Genomic DNA, 21,154 nt, shown 5'->3' on the forward strand with positions numbered 1-21,154 from the left:
CCCAAAGTAGTGGCGGCCCCAAGCCCGCAGCCACCAGTCCGGGACTTGGGCCTGGGACTCCTGGAACAGCCCAGTTACTTTCCTGGGCCACTGTGGTAGGGACAGCGAGAGGAACAAAGAACCGGTTTCAAGTCAGATTCTCTGACATGTCAGGCAAATGTGTGCAAAAGGTCAGCTCCGTGCTGAGTGAAGACTTGTCCCCACACTAAACCTTCCCCATCTAATCCCGCCTGCACAAGCGCCTCTACGCCAGGCGGCCGGTCCAAACGCCAAACGGCCTTGCTCCTCCTGGCATTCCCCAGGGTGGTGTGGTGGTGTCTTTCTGAGGAGTCCTCATGTCACCCAGGCGTATTAATCATCCCTGGGCTGTGGGACTTTCATCCCGGTGCCGGGTCTCTGGTTGATTTAAACTTTCTTGGACCTGCCTTAGAACCTTGCTCAACAAGTTGGGGTTTTGTTTGTACGTGGGATTTTTTTTTTCCTTGCGAATTTTGAATAACTTAAATCATGGCTTTTTTTTTTTTTTAACCCAGAAGCATCTATATGTAACTTCTCCAGCTTTTTCCAGACTGTGGAAATAGTTTGATGAAAACTGAATTCTTCAACGTGCAGGACACACGCAGAGAACGCGCCTGCAGCTGTGTCCGATTCCGGTGGGGGGTGCTGTGCTCTCTTTAAAAAAACAAACAAAAAAAAAGAGCAAGATTGCAGGCCCCAGGGGCCGACCTGGCTTCTACCGCACCATGGCTGGAAGAGAAGGAGGGACCTGGGACCCAGCTGGCTGGACCAGGCCGAGCCCAGGAAGGACTGGTGGGCCGGCACTAGGGCCAGGGTGGGGTGAGAAGAGTGCCACCCCCAACTTGGGTACTTGGGGGGTAAGGTGGTGGGGGGAGAGGCAAAGCTGCTAGCATGCTTAAGCCTGAAGCCAATCACAGGTCTATTTGGAAGAGAGGCAGCCCAGGCCGTGGGTGTGTGTCCCCTCAGATCCTTGGGGCAGGGACCCAGGTTGGGGGCAGGGGAGAGAAAGGGGGAGGAACTCGAGAAATCCGGGAGAAGCTGGGAGCTAGAATTAAGCCCTGGAGGACAACCTCTTGGGGTCCAAACTCAGTTTAGTCATTTATATTTACCGGCTGAAGATCTGGGGCAAGTTACTGAACTTGTCTGAATGTCACTTTACTCATCTGTGAAATGGGTAATTTGCTTTTTGAGAACTCACCAGAAGAATGCGCGCAAAGCAGCGGAGCCTGGTCAAGGACGGTCCCACCCCACCCCAGTCCCCACCCTCACAGCACCCAAGACTGGTTCAATTCGAGTTGGTGTCAACTCCTCTGCTCCTTCCTTAGGCACGCCCACAGTTGGACACTGTGGTCTGCGGCACCTCTGCGACTCCCTCCTGGAACCCTCGTCTCCCCAAGTGTGCCGCTTCCCCCTTGCTCCCCAAGCACCTGCTTCACCCCTCAGGGCCTTTCCCTACCCCATCCCCTCCCTAGCTCCCGACCAGCCTGGTTCTGAGGCCTGGGGGAGGGAGCCCTGGCGGGGGTTGGGAGGGGGGCAAGGCAGAAGGACACTTGCCAGCTTCATCCAGCTCCCAGGCTCCAGCCAGTCATCCTAGAGAGCCAGCTGTGCCCTGTGATGGGGCAGGCCCATGGACACTAACAGTGCTTGGGCGTCATTGCAGCACCCAAGCTGTCCCCAGAACTGTGGCTTCTGGGCCTCTTTCAAATCAGAAAACCTCATCTCTCTCTTTCTCTCTCTCTTTCCCACTCCCTCCCTGCCTCTGGGGCGCTTAGGGAAGGGACAGCAACAAGAAGTCCCCTCCCCCTCTCTGAGCAGCCAACACAATGCAGGCTCCATTGCCGTCGGGTCCTGGGACTTTCTGCACAACCTCAGAGTTCTGTGCCCCTCCCTGAGCTTCGGGAAGGAGAGGGCTGAACTGGCGTCAGATTTCGGGGAGCTCCCATCTTGAGGCAATGCTGAGCTCAGGCTCTCTGAGGGTTCTGGTGTCCTGGGAAAAGTGAGTGGAATTTATTCCTATCCGTTCTGTAACCCTCCCTCCCAGCTCTATCACCCCCAAAGTTGCACCCAGGATAATTTTTCTCCGCATTCGCTCCACCCCAGAATCTCTAGGAATCTTCCTACCTTTTCATTCACCATCAGGTGCCAATCCCCCACCACCACCCCACCCCACCGGGAGCCCCCGTCGGAGGCTCCTTGGGGCATTTGGAAATCTAGACCCAAGCAACGGGGTTAAGTCAGAAATTCCCTCGTGCGGTGGCGCCAGCTTCGCCTTGCCCTTAGACTAGGTGGGATTACTGGGAAAGAATGACAGACCGTTCACTGCGCCTCCAACCTCTTCCCCTGCAGAGGCTCACCTTCCATGCCACCGGGCCTGAGAGAGCCTAAGTCAGTGCGGGGTCACTCCCGGGCCCTTCCCAGCGTAAACCGGCACCCAGGCTCAGAGCGGGGACGGAGAAGGCTGGGCCACTCAAGGGAAAAGGCTCAGGCGAACTGAGCAGCGTCCTGCCGCACCAGGACCTGATGAGGCCTTCACCTTTTGAGCAATTCCTCCCTCCAGCTCAGGAAAGTCCGCCCAACTCTCCAGTTGGCTTATGGCAAAAGATAAGGTTACCAGGAACCACAGAAGCAGCCAAGCCTCCTACCAGAGGCGCAGGGGGAGAGGGCAGAGGGCGGACCCTGACGTGCGCCCACTCGGCACCTCCAGGCACGCGCTTTCAGCTGGGAGCCCTTGGAGCAATGGGTACAGAGGCCTGGGTGTGCAGCAAAGCCCCGAGGCCCAGAAGCCGAGACCTAGGAATGCCCTGGAGGCCCGAGGATCGCGACCGCGCTCGGCGCGCCCCCTCCACGTGCGGCCCGGGGCCCTCCCGGTCCCAGGCGACAGGTGCAGCCGCAGCCTCCGCCGCCTGCTGTGCCAGGGCGGCCGCCGCGCACTGGTGCGGAACCACTATCGGAACGAGTTTGCGCTTCTGTTTACAAAGCAATCCTGCCATCAAAAGAGGAACAAAATCACCACTTATCACACCCTGTCATAAAGTAATCTGCCCCGAAGGGAAACCTTAGCGAAGAAGCGCACGCAGACTCGTGTGTGTGTGTGTGTGTGTGCGCGCGCGATCGCGCGCGCGGGCGCGCAAGGGGAGGGGAAAGGCGAGATGCGGGGGGTGGGGGTGGGGGTGGGTAGGAAAGTGTAGCTCTCCCAACTCCCTAACAGGGAAAATTGCTTGACACACCATGTCCCTCCAGGCGGAGGAAACAGAGTAGACAGGGGAGCCCAGGCTGGGACTGGGTCCGGCAAAGCGCAGAATCGCTCTCTTCGCTCTTTGGAATCTGCTCATCTGCAGCTCCTCCACTCCAATGTCTACTCCTCTAGTGTCTTCAAAGACTCTGGAAGCGCCCCCTGCCCCGCAGGTGGACAGAGAGGGAAAAGAGTGGATTCTTGAAATCCTGGAAGTCCCTTTGTATCTCTCTCTCACGGGGGTACTGCAAGGCCCAAAGAATAATCCTCAGGAATGGAAAGGGGCTTCTTAACCCCCTCCCCCACCCTGCACTTGCTCCTCGATGGGAGGCGGGGGGGGGGGTTTAAGGATACGGCAGGATATTAGAGTTAAGGACCCACCAAATAACCAGGGAAGGTGGAAGTCTTGAGAAATTATAATCCCTGCGAGAACTCACTCTCTTGGATTATCACCTCCATGCATCTCCTGGATGGTCTAGAAAGAGATGAGAAACCTTCGGGCAGCCAAACCCATTCACAGTGGGGTGTGCCCCCCCCGGGGGGGTCCTCTGAGGTCCCGGGCCCTCTGTCTCTCCTCTCGCCTTTCCAAAGGGTGAAGACAACAAGCTTTCCCACCCTCAGCCCTGCCTAGCATTTCCCTTCAGACAGCTGCGGCGAAGGCTTTTCTAGTCTTGGTATTAGGAATTCATCACTTAACATAACCAGAGTTTGAGTTTGCACAAGCGGATCCTGGATATCCGATACTTCGCCCCCTCAAGCCCCCTCTTCGAGCCAAGGGCAAGCAAGATTTCCTTTGCAGCCAATATTAAGGTAGGAGGTCAGTGTTTGGCACATTTGGATGCAGTGCCTGTGATCCAGCCTGGATTTGGGGCTCTTCTCCATAGGTCCAGCCTGAAAAGTCTGCACCCACTAACACTAAGAGATCACTTTGGCTCCTAATGGGATCCCCTGGGCCTGGGTGGTTGAAGGGGCTTCCGTACAGTGCAGGCAGGATTGTTGACGTTAAATTATCATTTGTGTGAGTTTTTTTTTTTTTTTTAAGGTCCTGGGCGTAATTGCTTCGTCCTTCCTAATTCCTGTATGGTTGGTTGGTGAAAGCAGTCATTCAACATCGTGTTGGTGACACTGGCAAAACATCCATAAAGTGAAGGATTTTCCTTTTCAAAGACGTGGGAGCTGGTTCCAAAGGCAGCAAAATCGTCAAGAGCAAGATAGAAGAAGGTCCCATCCCCTCTCCCCCGACAAAGGTTGTCTGGAGTAATAGAGAACTTAGGGCAGTGGCGTTCAAACTTCACTGTCTGTTAGAATTACCTAAAGACTTTTAAACTTCTGATGCCCATGTGGCACCCAGATCAGTTGAATCAGAACTTCCCAGGGTAGGACCCGGACATAAATAGTTTTTAAATTATTCCAGGTGATTGCAACGTGCAGCCAAACTGGAGAACCAATAACTTAGGACAGTGGTTCTCATCGTGCGGTCCAGGGACCAGCATCACCTAGGAACTTACTAGAAATGCAAATTCCCAGGCACCACTTTAACTCTACTGAAAACTCTGGGTCGGGGGGGGGGGGACCAGCCAGGAGTTTAGTAGCCAGCCCTCCCAGCGGTGCCTAGTGCACGCTCAAATTTGAGAACCACTGGCCTAAGAAAATGTGCGCCTCTATCCGAGGAAGACTTTGGGGGCTGACTTTCTAATCTGCAGCCATTCTTTATCTTCGGCCTTGGGAAAATCTTGAGACCGCCACCCATCACCGCTGAACAAGAGGCTATGAACCTCGGGCGTTCCCCCGGCCTCTCTTGTGGGGAGGGGGCGCCGGCTGCTTTTAAGGGTGTCTAGCACCGCACCTGGGTACTTCTTGGGGCCGGAGGTAAATTTTACTCCACCTCTGAGCTCTAGGCTTCCTTTTCTTCCCTCGTCGACCCTTTCTCTCTCCGAGTCCCAGCTTGGCATCTCCGTCTCACTCAGGCCACGTGCTTGGGACTGGTCCTCTGAATCACAAGTCCGAAAACCGCGAGTCCTTCAGGCACAGACTTCTTCCTGCGTCGGGGGAGGAGCATCTCCGCCCTCCGTTCCCTCCTAACCCCCCCCCCCATTGGTCCGGTTAAGTTGGCTGATCAGGTGCGCACCCATCGCAGGGAGTTAGGACCTCTCCAAGCCGTCCCGAGGTTAAGTTCGCGGTAGTTGGACGCACAGGGCTCAGGGCAGGCTGGGGAGGGGTTCCGAGGCCTCTTCCCGGGGCGCGCGGCCGGCGGGATGCAGTACTGGCTGCAGATGCGCACCCCAGCGAGAGCGCCCGGCCCTTGGGGCTTCACCCACCACTGTCCCTCGAGCCATGAAATCTAGACGAGGGTGTGTGCCCGGGTGGGGCTTGGTCACCCTTCGGGCGACATGCAAGCGTCTTTCCTTGGAAACGGCCGAATCTGGGCAAACAGGTGGGTGTCGCTGCGTGGCGGCGCGAAGGGACGCGCAGGGGCGGCTGGCGAGCCGCGCGCTCAGGCTCCCAACGCCGCCGCCCCTCCGCGCGGCCGCCCAAGTGCGCTCCCAGGTCCCGGGGAGGAGGGGCGCCCTGCGGGGCGGACGATCCCCGCTGCTCGCAGGCCTTGATCGGGAGGGCGCTGTGGCGCCAAGCCAGGAGGGCCGGGGGCGGGGAGCTAATGGGGCTCATCCCCCTCCAGTATTGGGCGGCGGGTGGAGACGGAGAGTCTCCTGAGCTGCTGCTAGTCTCCCGGAAGTCTGGGAAGGAAGCCTCCAACTTTCTGCCTTTGCAGAGCCGGGCGGCGGCGGGGGCTCGGTCCCGGCTCCATCTGTGCGGGTCCGTAAAGTTCTCCCCATCGCCCGCTGCCCGGAGAGGTCCCGGGGCGCGGATCGACTCAGACCAGGCTCCGTTTACTTTCAGTTTGTCTTTGTTGCCTAATGGCGCAACAGGCTGAAATGCGTGCTCTGAGATTTTCTCAAGGATCTGTCACTTTAATTTAGAAGTAGGAGGTAAGGCCTTCCTGAAAAAGTGGAAACCACTCAATTTGCATTTTCCGCCTTCCTAAGGGAAGCTCCAAGGGATGCATGCGCTCCACGGGACCCTCAGATACAGATTCCACTGCTTTTTCATGCGACCGCAGACGATAAAAGAGCAAACGTCTGTGGCCAGTAAAAAAAAAAAAATGTCAGGCAACAATGTTAAAATGTCTCGTAATTTCTTAATATTGTAGCCTCACCGCTTTTGCACGTGATGCTGAGTGGCTAGCACTGCATGAGAGTCCTGTGCTGTGCGTGTTTTGAGGCTGTGCAAGATTTGTTTATAAAGCATCTCAAAATAACAGGCCAGCCTCCTCTGGATTTCCAATGACACATTCAGAAATCAAAGATGCTCATATCTTGCTTTTCGAGTCTAGTGAGATTCTGTGACGGTTTTATTGAAGTCATTAATTTTTTTTTCAAAATAAAACAAAACATGGCTCTGGAATCTTGGAGAGGCATTTCTCAAAGGGCATTGTGTTTTTCGGTACTTTGCAAGTTGCATTCGAAATTTAAGTTGACAATTTAGCAAGCCCAGATCAAATACATGAGGGTTTTTTTTTTTAATTGACATGGCATACTTCATCTGTTTCCAAACTCAAAGTGTATTCTTTTTGAACCTTACAACATAAATTGTATGAACAGTCTTTCTAATTAGATCATTCCAGCCCCAACGTTGTGAATATAAGAATTATACAATTTTCCTCTGAAGTGTGCTGAGAAGAATGAAAAGGAAGGGTTTTTTTTCCCCCCTTGGGAAGTGATTGAAAACAAACACCAGAACCTGACAATTTATACACACAGTTCCTTTCTGACTTAGTTCTTCCCTTTAAGAATTACTAGTTAAAATACCAACGTTACAGAACACAAAGTTACCTGTGTTGTTCAGTTTAAACATTTTATTTCTCATTTTGAAAAACTGGTTGTCACTTGCCTCGGGAACTTGCAGAGGTGAAGGTGTCAAGATACTTAGTTGAACAAAGACAGGTAATACCAGCAATTGACTGCTTTTAATTTCCAGTTATCTTAATTTTTTTTTAAATTTAAAACTACGGCTTGAATGACCCTCTCAAGTGTACCGAATAAAGGATAAGCACCTAAAAACTGTTCAAATACATATTTTTCTCTTTACCTTGTGGGAGCATTCAAGCAACCATTGTACAAAATTCATGTTAAGTAAAATAGGTAAAAAATACATAGCCAGTTTACCTATTCTTATTGCATTCAAATATTTATACCAAAAAAAAAAAAAAACCTAAAAAACCTTCTGAGTATCAACAAGCTTTTCAACATTCTTTTTTCTTTTACTGCTAGAAGGAGAAGCTCATGAGACAAAACTTTAAACAATAGGATTTCCTGGCCTTGGCTGTTCCTTGTGTCCCAATCCTTGACTTGTGATCATCAAGAGCAGCCAGGCTCACATCTCCCAGAGAAGAGGGATTCAGTATATTTCCATGATTATGTCCTAAGGAAGAAACAACCAGAATCACAGAATTTTAGAGCCTCAGGACTCGCATTGCAATGCCTCTCACCGCAAGTGTGTGTATTCTAAGCCCTGTACAGGTGTGTATACTGAGCCCAGGACAACTCAGCTTGTTAACATGGGTCAGAATGAGGTGTCCAGGCTGGAGGCCTTCTCCTCACCACACCTACTCCCTACTGAGTTAGTCCCTGATACCGTGTCCTGAACTGTTCTCGGGATTACAGCCCTGATTCAAATACCTTTTCCAAAAAAAAATTTTTTTAATTGGAGTGTAGCTGACTTGCAAGGTTGTGTTATTGTCAGGTGGAGAGCAAACACATCAGTGATACATGTACACACATCCATTCTCTTTCAGATTCTTTTCCCATATAGGCCACCGCAGAGTATTGAGTGAATTTTCCTGTGCTATTCAGTAGGTCCTTGTTGGTTGGTTATCTTTTTTTTTTTTCCCCCTTGGTCTTTTTAGGGCGGCACCCATGGCATATGGAAGTTCCCGGTTTAGGAGTCTAATTGGGGCTGTAGCTGCCAGGCTACACCCCAACCATAGCAATACCAGATCCTTAACCCACTGAGCAAGGCCAGGGATCGAACCCGCAACCTCATTGTTCCTAGTCGGATTCGTTAACCACTGAGCCACGACGGGAACTCCCGTCGTAGTGGGTATACACCAACCCCAGCCTTCCAATTTGTCCCTCCCCACACCCTTTCCCCTTTGGTAAGCATAAGTTTGGTTTCTAAAACTTTGAGTCAGGTTCTATTTTGTGAATAGGTTCTTTGGTATCATTTTAAATTAGATTCCACATATTGGTGATTTCATAATATTTGTCTTTATCTGACTTCACTTAGTATGATCATCTCCAGGTCTATCTGTCTTGCTGCAAATGGCATGAAACTGTATTTTTATTCTCTCTCTCTCTCTCTCTTTTTTTTTTTTTTTTTTTTTTTGCTACATCTGTGGCATGCAGAAATTCCCAGACCAGGGATCAAACCCACACCATAGCAGCGACTCGAGTCACAGCAGTGACAACACCAGATCCTTGACCCGCTAGGCCACTAGGGAACTAAAATACCTAACTTTTTGTAAACCCAAGCACCTAGTCTGCTTTAAAGGGCTTAGAATGAAATATGACTTATGTGTCTGCTCTTAATTGCAAATGGGCAACAACCAATGTTGATAGAAATTATCTCCAAAGCCTTGATTCTGGATGATGCTGGAGAAATGGCTCTTGGGTCTCATGTTGACATTTCATGGATGACTCTTTCCCCGGAATGAGTTCAGCCTCCACTGAAGTCACCAGAAAACCAGAAAATGTACACTTCTAGTGTGAATATACCTGCAGTTACCTTTTAGTGTCTCTTGAACATTATCTAGACACAGGCCAGATAATTTATGGCCCAAAATCCCAGTACAATAATTCCACTTGTAATAACAAGCCATGGTAGACAAGCAGGAATAATTCCTCAGAAATCGCTATTTGGGAGTTCCTGGGAGGGACAAGAAGCAATTGACAGTAAGAAAGAAAATCGGATTTCCCTGGTGGTGCAGTGGGTTAAGATCTGGCATTGTCACTGCAGTGGCTCTGGTCACTACGGTGGCATGGGTTCTATCCCTGGCCCAGGAACTTCCCCATGCCATGGCTGTAACCCTCCAAAAAATAATAATAAGAGAGAAAATGTTAAATGAGTGGGGAAATAAAGATTAGGGGAGTTGCCTGGTGGCTCAGCAGGTTAAGGATCTGGTGTTGGCACTTCTGTGGCTCGGGTTCAGTCCCTGACCTGGGAACTTCCACATGCCAGGGGTGAGGCCAAAAAAAATAGGTAACCAAGAAAAGAAAACATAAATTTTCACCATTTCTATACATATTCTAGCCAGTGTGACACACAATGTCATTAACTTCTATAAGGAGGTTGTGGTTCAATATTAATAAACACTCTGAAGACACACTTCCTAGTGATAAGCAGGGCTTTTCATTATCACTTAACAGTGACACATTCAGAAGCAGAATTGAATCGTGGTGACTACCAGTTTCTCTGCAATTCCCAGCACCTCACTGCAGCATATGGACCAGAAGCAATCGCAATACCATCAAATAAACCAACCAAAGATCCCATTTCTAAACATTTTGTGAATATATGTAGCCTGCCCAAGTTCGAAGTGAATTTTTTTTGCTAAACATTTGCTGCCCCCACGTGTCTCTTCAGAAAACTGAGTCTTAAAGCTAAAATCCTGTTTATTCATCACCTCCTATGCGGTTTAGATACACAGAACTACAATCAGAAATTAATTATTGTAAGAACGTGCGCCAAAGACAGGGCAGAAGAGAGGGGGAGCCAAGGTCTTTCTTTTGCCCCAAACCCTGGTGTAATCCCTGTCATTGCGTAACCGCTCTGCTCTTCTAATATGCAGATGGGTGGCAGGTTGGGAGCATGGAAAGAGTCTGAGAGCCAGATTTTTCTCTCGCATCCCATCTAATCTAATGTTTTGGCCATTCTCATTGAGGATAATAAAACAGAAGTAGGAAAAACTAGTTATCCCATTTCTGGCTACGTAGTCACTTTGGACGTGTGCCCCAAACTCCTGAATGGATTTTCTGTCTCATCATCGAAATCCATTACCTCGGTCCTCTGTCATCTTGACAAACCTGCTTCTCCATGTCTGGTAGCTCTGAGCCCAAGAGACAAGAAGGAATTCATTTTCTTGTCTGGCCAGTGATTATGCAGGAGACCGCCTGTGGCTTCAAAAATGAAAATCATCTTCCATGTTCACGGTATGTATCAGCGACAGGTGTTTCCACAGCTCTGACGAGTGCGTCAGTCCTCTCTGTAAAGCCATGGTCAACCTAGCGAAGGCATTCTCTGCTTACTTCCCTGATAAACAGAGCCCCAGTTTTGTTCAGTTATCAGGCAACCCAACCACATGTCCCATGAACTTAGGTCATTTCCATATCTTGGCTATTATAAATAATGCTGCAGTAGACATGAAGGTGCATGTATCTTTTTAAGTTCGTATTTTAGATTTCTTTTAATACCCAGAAATAGAATTGCTGGATAAGGTGGTCATATTTTTAATTTTTTGAGAGCCCTTCAGACTGTTTTCCATAATGGCTGCACCAATGTATAGTCTCACCAACAGTGTGCAAGGGCTTCCTTTTCTCCACATCCTCACCAATCTGTGTTATTTCTTGTCGTTTTGATGGTAGCCATTCTAACACCCATTCATCAGAATCTTCTGATTCAGAACATACTGATGCCCAGGCTACCTCCAGAGATTCTCATTAATTGGCTTAGCATTTGATAGTTTTTGAAAACTCTCCAAGGGACGATAATGTGTAGCCTGGGCTAAGATTCACTTATTTAAGCCAGTGTGATCAGTCTACTTCTCTCCCTGATGACTGGTTTGAAATGAACACATGACACAATTTTCAGTCCTATAAGGAAAATTATGATTGGGGGTAGGGTGTCTGGGATGGTTTTCTTACTCTTAGTAAAAAACAGAAAATAAGGCTATGCCCTTATCTTCTCTTCTAAGTTTTGGCTGTTACCCTGGGGGATAAGAGGTGTGATATCTGGAGCTGCTGCAGCCACCTTGTAACCATGGAGCGCCTTCAGGCAAAGTATAGCAGAATGGCAAGAAGGACAGAATTCTATGTCTCTAAATTTTTTTTTTTTTTAGTCTTTTTGTCTTTTTTAGGGCCACACTAGTGGCATATGGAGGTTCCCAGGCTAGGGGTCGAATCGGAACTACAGCTGCCAGCTTATACCCCAGCCACAGCAACACCAGATCCCAGCTGCATCTGCAACCTACACCATGGCTCGTGGCAATGCCAGATCCTTAACCCACTGAGCAAGACCAGGGATCGAACCCACAACCTCATGGTTCCTAGTCGGATTTGTTAACCATGATGGGAACTCCTCTAATTTTTTTTTAAGCTGCCGATTAACTGATCTGTAGCATTCTGCCTCAGAACTTATTTGAGCATGAGAGAAAAGACATAGAGTGTAGCTGGACCCCAATCATCCCAACTGCTACACTGATAGTTCTGAAAAAATGGGCACACATATTTAAATTGGGTTCATCAAACTATGTCCTTGGAACCCATGGGGTCCCATGGGGTTTTGCTAGTATTCTATAGGGACATTTTTTAAGTGGGGTTTTGGTATGGATGTGTATATATTTACATAGTAATGTGTGAAATGTGTGAGAATAAAATTTCAGAATGTTATTTCTTTCACTTTACTCTTTAGACTAAACCATTTGTAAATGTGAAACAAAGACTGGGGCAGAGATAAACTACAAGTGGAAAGTTTCTTATTTGACCAGAATAAAATTAAACCAAAAAGAAAAGAGATTTTTCTTACAATTCATACAAACTTAATTCCCAAACGGTCCTTTTATGTACACTTAATATTTTTTTCTTCTTTTTTTCTTTTCAGGGCCCCACCCTTTGCGAATGGAGGTTCCCAGGCTAGGGGTCCAGTTGGAACTACAGCTGATGACCTACGCCACAGCTCACGGCAATCAGATCCTTGACCCACTGATCAAACCCGCATACTCATGGATCCTGGTTGGGTCATTAGCACTGAGCCACAGCGGGAACTCCCGTACAATTAATATTTTTTACTACCACCATCTTCTGTGTGATTATTAGTGATATAAACTTTAGTACCACTTGCATTGAACATATAAATCATTACAATTTTACCATCATATCAAGGGTTTCTGATTGTTTCTTAACAATTTTTTAGCTTTAGGGATCAAAATACCTCAAAACAGTACTGAAATCTGATTTCCTTTGACGAGACGCTTTGGAGGTTTTCTTTTTAATGTTTCGTTTGTATCATTTTCGTCATTAATGTACTCATCACCACTTGTACTGTGAAACCCTTTAACTCTTTTCCTCTGTGTCTTATTCTTTGCACATACGAAAGATTAATGCAGCCCTTACATACTTAATACATAGGATTCTAAGTCATACTCAGATTTATGAATCCCATTTTGAATAGCATATGTTAGTGCTATATTTCTTTCTTTCTTTTTTTGCCTTTTTAGGGCTGCACCTACAGCATGTGGAAGTTCCCAGGCTAGAGAGCAAATCAGAGTTGGAGCTGCTGGCCTACACCACAGCCACAGCAATGCAGGATCTAAGCCACGTCTGCAGCCTACACCACAGCTCACTGGCAATGCTGGATCCCTAACCCACTGAGCACGGCCAGGGATAGAACTCACATCCTCATGGATACTAGTTGGGTTTGTTAGAGCTGAGCCCCCACGGGAACTCCCATTTCTTTCTTTTTCTTTCTTTTTTTTTTTAGGGCCTCACCTGAGACATATGGAAGTTCCTAGGCTAGGGGTCAAATAGTGCTGCAGCTGCTGGCCTATGCCACAGCCACAGCAACATTGGATCTGAGCCGCATCTGCAACCTACACCAAAGCTTATGTCAACACCAGATCCTTAACCCACTGATCGAGGCTAGGGATCGAGCCTGCATGCTCATATATACTAGTTGGGTTCTTAACCCACTGAGCCACAATGGGAACTCCCAGTGCTAGAATATTAATACTCTAGCACGTTATACCTGATAAAACAACTTGATACAAGACTGTACCCTTAGTTGCTCGGAGGAACTTGACTCTATTTTTTTGTTCATATCACAGGTGTCACACTTTGTGAATTATAGGTATGTGTACCCTCACATGTGCATATATATATATTTACTATATTTAGTTATTATAAATAGTCACTATATTTAGTTTGATCTCTACCTCTTGCAATATGAGACATTAAAAATTCAAACACCCAGGAGTTCCTGTTGTGGCTCAGTGGGTTAAAGGATCTGGCATTGCCCCAACTGTGTGGTGTAGGTTGCAGCTGCAGTTCAGATTCAGTCCCTGGCCCAGGAACTTCCATATGCCACAGGTGTAGCCCTTTAAAAAAAAAAAAAAAAATTCTTTAAAAATTTGGAGTTCCCGCCGTGGCGCAGTGGTTAACGAATCCGACTAGGAACCATGAGGTCGCTGGTTCGATCCCTGCCCTTGCTCAGTGGGTTAAGGATCCGGCGTTGCCGTGAGCTGTGGTGTAGGTTGCAGACGCGGCTCGGATCTCACGTTGCTGTGGCTCTGGCGTAGGTCGGTGGCTACAGCTCCGATTCGACCCCTAACCTGGGAACCTCCATATGCCGCGGGAGCGGCCCAAAGAAATAGCAAAAAAAGACCAAAAAAAAAAAAAAAATTCAAACACCCAAAGCAGCAAATGCAACATTTCAAGATAAGTTAGATGGCTTTCCAAACATTTTCTTCATTACTAGATGACCGAATAGCTAACGGAATAGGAAACAGATTTCTGACAGAAAATATTCCTGTGTCCTTGCCTAAATGCTAATAGTTCTGTTATTCGACACCTTTCTGTGTACTAAGAAACCAGTGAAATTTATTGACTTTCTTTTTGTTATTTGTTTGTTTTTTTAGGGCCACACCCCCGGCACATGGAGGTTCCCAGGCTAGGGGTCTAATTGGAGCTGTTGCTGCCCAGCCTACACCAGAGCTACAGCAACGCCAGATCCGAGCCACGTCTGCGACCTACACCATAGCTCATGACAACGCTGGATCCTTAACCCACTGAGCGAGGCCAGGGATCGAACCTGAAACCTCATGGTTCCTAGTTGGATTCGTTTCCGCTGCACCACGTTGGGAACTCCTATCGACTTTTTTTTTTTACCAACTATGATCACAAGGACATGGGAAGGGCCATGACTCTGTATTCTTGGAGCAAGGTGCCCAGGGAAAGGCATAAATAATCCCCGTCAAAGCCACAGTGCCGTTGGGGGGAGGGGGAGACCAACGTGCCAAGACTATTTGCTGCCACTTTGCATTCCTGGCATCTTGTCGCTTCTACAGTGGTTCTCAGACTTCCATCCTGAGTCCCGCGCTGTGCCCGTTCTTTCCCCAAACCGTCTGATCTGTTTCAACGGCATGCAGGTATCCTTCTAAAAATTGCTACCGTCACAGGTAAGGCAAGGCTCCATTTACAGTGTTTTGGAATGTTGATGGGTTTGCTGAGTAGCCTGGGATGAAGGAAAGAGACCCAGACTGGAATTGAAAGAATGGGGTTCTCGTGTCAGCCTCGCCGCAAGCTACGCGTCTGTCCTCCCGCAAGCTGGCTCAAGTCTCCAGGCCCCATTTCCTGACTTGTAAAGCAAGCATGTCAGTCCGATCTCCCCTGAGGCCCCTTCCAGCTCTAAAAGCCCCTGGAGTCAGATTCATACATCTGTTAGATGCGTTCCAAAGCAACACAGCCTGGAAACAGTGGTGCTAGAAATGAAACATACAGCCAAGGAACCTCAAGTCACAAGACTAGAAGACTTCGTCTCATGGGCTTCACCACCTTCAGACGGAATTTAAGTAATTAAACAGTTTGGTGCGTAAGAGAATCAGTCCATTTAAGACTCATCATTATTCAGCAAAACACTTTCATCTGTTCGTGTTTCACTCCATACCCTAACTTATAAAATCTCGATGACTTCGGCCTGACATGGAGATAATAGGCCACTTAATCACAGTATTGACTTCACTGAAGAGAGCTCTATAAACACATGCCAATAATATTGAGGGATACCATGACAATTATAACATTTCCTTAAGGGAACTGATTCATACAAGCCTATGAATGGATCTTTACAGGCAAATCTGCTCTTGCATTTTAAAAAAAATTAGTCTTACAATGCTATTTGTTGTTTACAAAATCCTCTAAGCATAGGAGACTATTGCATATGGGTATTTAAACACACAAAAGTCAGATTAAAAAAAATATGTTTAGGAGTTCCCGTCATGGCGCAGTGGTTAACAAATCCGACTAGGAACCATGAGGTTGCGGGTTCAATCCCCGGCCTTGCTCAGTGGGTTAAGGATCCGGCGTTGCCGTGAGCTGTCTTGTAGGTCGCAGATGTGGCTCGGATCCTGAGTTGCTGTGGCTCTGGCGTAGGCTGGCGGCTACAGCTCCAATTTGACCCCTAGTCTGGGAACCTCCATAAGCCACGGGAAGCAGCCCCAGAAAAGGCAAAAAGACAAAAAAAAAAAAAAAAAAAGTTTACTTTAGCCATAAATACCTGGGCCAGGAAGACCATAAGACCTTCCCAAAAAACAGCCCATTTACAATCTCTCCTATTTTCTTGTATTTCGGGAAATGTGTTTTTCTTTATTTAGCTCACTGCAATGCTTCAGAATCCTCAACGTTGGATAATTTTTTGTTTCATCTAATGCTTCATGTAGTGGTTTACATCTAACTTTTCGTGTTTTTTTCTGTGTGAGACGTAGGCAGCTATTGAGAATTCTTTGCATAGTAACCTTTCTCGTTCTTAGTAATTATCTCTGGGCGAGGGAACACGTTATCCTTCTTTCAATTATTCAGCCCAGACTCATCGAGTATCCCCATGTGCCACACACTCTTCTAGATCTGGGGGCTAGAACGGTGAAAATAAAGGATAACAATTTCTCCCCTTGTGTCGCTTATATTCTAAAGGAAGGAAAGGACTATAAAAAGATAAATAAGTAAAATACATAGCATATTAGGTAGTGGTAAGGGCTAAAGGGAAATATAAATAAGAAAGGGAGTTAGGAAGTACGGGGAGAGCTGTGGTTTACAACTTAGATAAGGATGTCCCTGGAGGATAAGGTGACTCAGAAGCCCCCCGGGCTCAAGAAAATATTCCAGGCAGCGAAATCAGCAAGTGCAAAGGGCCTGAGGCAGAAACAGGACCGGCTGACATGGCGGGAGTACTTGAGCAAAGGAAAGAGGGCAAACCGATCAGGCCAGAGAGAAACTGCGAAATGGTAGGGGGTGGGGGGTAGATTAGAGGTTCTTATGGTGAAGGACATCGAGGGCCACTGTTGAAGGCTTTAGCTTTTCCTCTGAGGTAGAGGAAGGCCATTGGAGGTGTCTGAGTCCACAAATGACATGATCTGACTCATATTTTGACGAAGATGCTTTGGCTGCTGTGTCACTGTCAGGGCCCAAGTGTGGAGGCAGGAAAACCAGTTTGGAGGCTGTAGCAATTACCACGAGCCTGGCTGAGATCACCTGGGTGTGCTTTTGCCGATAAACAGCGGAAGAGGCCCAAGACTTGAGCCCCTGGGGGGCCTCCGGGGTTCAGCCTCAAGGAGAGGCAGGGAAACCAGCAAAGCACAGCTGAGAAGGCAGCAGCCCAAGAAGTCGGAGGAAAACCATTGAGCATGGCCTCTAGAAGCCAGATTTCCACATTTCCAGAAGAGTGAGCCAACACCACCGAGAGGCAGAGCTCAGTGAAGACAGAAAGTTGACCCTTGGCTGCAGCCTCACAGAGGTCACTGTCTCGAGCGGAACGTGCCAAGACATTGCCACTGGGGAGCCCTACAGTTGCAGCCACCCCATGAAAAGCCTGGATCTGTTGAGCAAGGGGTGGTTCCCTTTGACCCTCAGTGCTCTCCTGGGTAAAACAGGTGTAATAATTCCTACCTCAGGGTGGTGAGAACTTGGAGATAATGCTAGGAGAGCCTGTTATGAGTCAGCTCGGGCTGCCATACCAGACACCAGACTGGGCAGCTTAAATAACACAGATGAACTTTCTCTCAGTTCTGGAGGCTAGAAGTCCAAGATCAAGGTGCCAGCAGGGTTGGTTTCTGGTGAGACCTCTTCCTGGCTTAGATTCCTGTCTTCTTGCAGCATCCTCTCCCCAGCGGTGGCGGTGGCAGGGGTGGAGGGGGCGGGGGAGAAAAGATATATCTCTGGCGTCTCTTCCTCTTACAGGACCACTAACCCTAGTAGGTGAGCCCCCCCTTCGTCATGGCCTCATTTAGCCTCAATTGTCTCCCTAAAGCCCCTGTCTCCAAAGGCGGCTGCACTGGGGAGTAAACACTTCAACATATGAATGGGGCAGGGGCACAGTTCAGTCCACAACAAATCCCTTAGCCCTTGCTAGAGCTCAGAAATGTTAATTAATTCCATAATTACTATATTATTGTTTGTGAACTCACCTCTTGATTTTTCTTATTTTTACAATTTAGAGCATAATATACAAAATACACAATCTTTTTTTTTTTTTTTTTTTTTTTAATGGCTGCATTCAGAGCACATGGAACTTCCCTGGGCCAGGGACTGAATCTGAGCTGCTGCTTAACCACTTTCCACTTTGTTTTTAATTAAAGTATAGTCGACTTACAATATTATATTTGTTTCAGGTGTACTACATAGTGAGTCAATATTTTAATAGCTGTACTGCATTTAAAGTTATTATAGGAGTTCCTTTTGTGGTTCAGTAGGTTTAGAATCTGATTGGTATCCAGGAGGATGCAGGTTCATTCTCTGGCCTTGATCAGTGGGTTAAGGACCTGGTGTCACCATGAGCTACTGTGTAGGTCATAGACGTGGCTCAGATCCCGTGTTGCTGTAGCTGTGGTGTAGGCTGGCAGCTATAGCTCCAGTTCAACCTCTAGCCTGGGAACTCCCGTATGCCGCAGGTGCAGCCCTGAATAAATAAATAAATAGTTATTACAAAATAATGGCTATATTGCCCTGTGCTGTGTAATATACATCTTTGTTGCTTATTTTACATAGCAATTTGTATCTCTTACTTTCCACCCCTGCCTTACCCCTCTCTCCTTCCTCCTCCCCACTGGGACCCCTAGTAGAAAAAGGTTTTCTATAGCTGTGAGTCTGTTTCTGTTTCGTTATAGGCATTTATTTGTTTTTTTCCACGTGGAATATTTGTCTTTCCGTGACTTACTTCACTAAGCGTAATACACTCTAGGTCCGTCCATGTTGTTGCAAATAGAATTTCATTCTTTTTTATGGCTGAGTATACACGTTCAACTTGTATTTAGAAAATTTTAAGCTATAGTTAACTTGCTTAACAAATTTTAATTAAATCTTGAAAAAGAACTTTTTAAGAAAAAAGTTGGCCAATACTGCCATCTACTGGAATTTTTTCAAAGTTCATTTGTTTCGCCCTTTGTCAATTCTTACATGTTGCCAAGCTTGTTTTTCTCTTTTTAGTAAGTGTAAAACTGGATGATTTCTTTTTCTCAATTTAGTCTCACTAAAAGTATTCTAAGAAATACGTGAAGATTTTAACATGATACATTTGTTCTTTTTGGAGTTCCCTCGTGGCTTAGCGGCTTAAGGATCCCACTTTGTCACTGCTGTGGCTGTGGTTATAGCTGTGGCACAGGTTCAATCTCTGGCTCAGAAATTTCCATATGCCATGGGTGTGGCCAATAAGAAATTGGTCTTTTTCTTTTCTTTCTTTTTTTTTTTTTTTGTCTTTTTGCCTTTTCTAGGGCCGCTCCGGTGGCATATGGAGGTTCCCAGGCTAGGGGTCTAATCGGAGCTGCAGCTGCCGGCCTACACCACAGCCACAGCTACTCGGGATCCGAGCCATGTCTGCGACCTACACCACAGCTCACGGCAACGCCAGATCCTTAACCAACTGAGCAAGGCCAGGGATCGAACCTGTAACCTCATGGTTCCTAGTCAGATTCGTTAATCACTGCGCCACGACGGGAACTCCTGTCCATGTATTTTCTATAGAAAAAAATCAATGCACAAGGTATTAGCTTGCGCTACTCTAGTAATCATATTCTATGTATTAAATATCAGGCGCTCCCGTTGTGGGTGAGCGGAAACAAACCCAACTAGTATCTGTGAGGATGTGGATTTGATCCCTGGCCTCCCTCAGTGGGTTCATGATTCAGCATTGCTTTGAGCTGTGGTGTAGATCACAGACTTGGCTCAGATCCTGAGTTGCTGTGGCTGTGGTGTAGGCCAGCAGCTGTAGCTCCGATTTGGCCCCTAGCCTGGGGACTTCCATATGCTGCACCTGTAGCCCTTTTAAAAAAGCAAAAATTATATATATATATATATAAAATATCAACCCAACACATTGGACACCTGAAACGGACACAAACGTACACGTCAATTGTATTTCAAAAAAACAAAACCAAATATTTGACTTTGAGATTCCACACCTGATGTTGCTTTTTTAGCAACACGTTCCTAGAGGGAATAAAGCAGGGAGAAGAGAAAATCCCTTTAGTGGAAGAAAAGACCTGCAGATCTACGAGTGGTGTTTTCATTATGACCCCACTGGGACGCTGAGTGTCGGCGTTCTGGTTTCAAGCGGACTCCCGCCCTTCACAAGACGGCGTGGCTTCAGCACCTGCTTCTCAGCAGAGAGAAGATTTGAGACGCATTTGCGAGAACAGAGAGAAAAGAAAAATTGAGGGGGAGAAACCAAAATACGTATTCTTCAACATCGGCAACGTTTCCTTTATTATGTGCTTACCCTCGGACACCTGTACCAACATGTTTACAAATGAAAAACAGACATTTAAATATGGGCATCATGCATCTTGGACAAAATGCTCGAATCCGCCGAGCACATCAGAATGCCGAAATGTTCTTTCCTCCACGAGGACAATTTGAGAAACCTGAGGGGTTTGTCCCTTGTATCCACCCAATAAGAAGAAGGTCTTCAACCAAGGGGACCCTGTGGGTGACCAGATCACAGGAGTGAGTGACAATCTATGGGCCCTGCCTGCACTGCCCCTGACCCCCCACCTGCTTGGGGATGCCTGAAATTCCTTAACATGAGATAAAGCCGCTCATTCCGCAGTTTAGAGATAAACCTTAAAATCTGAGGGTAAGGCCGTGCACACGGGGCTGAAATGGCAGGCTGTGGAATACCAGAGAGGCTGAGCGCAGACAGGCCACATGCAGCTGTCGCCACGGAGAGGGGAAGGGAGCCGGGGCTGTGGACAGTGCAACCAGCATGTTATCACAGAGCCGGCCCGTCTCTGCACCGGGGAGACAGCTGCCTAAGGCCCTGAGATGGAAAGATAGTCTCTTTCAAGGAGAAACTCCTATGGCCAAGGGTCAAGGGGCGTAGAAGAGGAAAGGTGGCCATGCCCGGGAGAAGCAGAACTGCATTCCATTCCCAAGGGGTCTCCATTGCCATGGGAGCGCAAGTTTAAAAAGTATGCCCCGACCATTTGGTCACTGTGTCACGGTGGTCTCACCACCAGAGTCTTTACTGCTGGGGATCAACTGGAAGAACAACTGTCTGTTACCCCAGAACAAGTGAGCAAGCAGTACCTTCCCCCAAATGCATGACTGCTTATGATTTTGTGCGGGTTCCTAGGTAAGCAACGTGACGACGGTCACGCGGTTAAAGATCTTTAATTGCCCAGCATCTTGAACGCTTAAGGCTGTGGTCTTTCTTGGTTTTGCAACAGCTTAGGCCTTGCTTCTTTAGTGACTGAGTACAATTCTACTGTATAGGGGGTCTTGGGGGGCAGGGGGGACCCTCTTTACCAGAGTGAGAGGTGACCCCATGGACGATGGGTTGGGATGACTCCGAAAATCAAGACGAGATCCCCTT

Source organism: Sus scrofa, chromosome 7 (genome assembly GCF_054392235.1).
Source record: "Sus scrofa isolate SSC_HxYL_T2T_F1_AM1 chromosome 7, Sscrofa_HxYL_maternal_Yorkshire_Landrace_v2.0, whole genome shotgun sequence".
Classification (NCBI taxonomy): Eukaryota; Metazoa; Chordata; class Mammalia; order Artiodactyla; family Suidae; genus Sus; species Sus scrofa.